General features: G+C 57.1%; 1 protein-coding gene across 1 annotated transcript in view; it reads right to left on the bottom strand.

The window, feature by feature from the left end:
* The window catches only part of LOC107738869 (zinc finger protein 804B-like), a 103,322-nt gene that overhangs the window by 101,971 nt on the left and 857 nt on the right, over window positions 1-494 (bottom strand). The window lies entirely within an intron of this gene.

The raw sequence follows: 494 nt of genomic DNA, 5'->3' as shown, positions 1-494 counted from the left end.
TCGCAACCGACCGCTCCACCGGGGGGACCCTTGTATACCCCCTAGCTGCACCACCGTCGAGGGTGGTGAGGGAGAAGGAACCAGCAGGTTGGTTTCCGGCAGTAAAAGGTGCCATTCATGACCTGGTGAGCTCCTCATGCACCTCCGGGAAGAAAGGCACTGAGGCGGGGTGCTGTGGAGGAAACGGAGCCTGGCCCGCAGCTCCGAGATGGTCATCTTCCCGCAATGGGAACATGACTCATCCGCGAACGCCACCTCAGCGTGTTTAATGCCCAGACATGTGAGGCAGCGATCGTGACCATCACCGGGCGCCAGGTAACGACCGCACCCAGAAACGCGCGGGTGAAACGGCATCTTTAAAAAGACGATCCGTCGTCTTTACAAAGACGCACCCGCTTATTTTACTCTTTTAGAGAAATTGGCTCTTTTAGGGAAATGCTCTTTTACGTGCTGAGACGCACAGGGGAAACGGCCGTTTGCAGCACGACAGGGTG

This window comes from Sinocyclocheilus rhinocerous, unplaced genomic scaffold, assembly GCF_001515625.1.
Source record: "Sinocyclocheilus rhinocerous isolate Xijiao unplaced genomic scaffold, SAMN03320098_v1.1 scaffold2059, whole genome shotgun sequence".
Classification (NCBI taxonomy): Eukaryota; Metazoa; Chordata; class Actinopteri; order Cypriniformes; family Cyprinidae; genus Sinocyclocheilus; species Sinocyclocheilus rhinocerous.
Note: the sequence above shows the minus strand (reverse complement) of the source record. Positions and strands in the feature narration are given on the sequence as shown.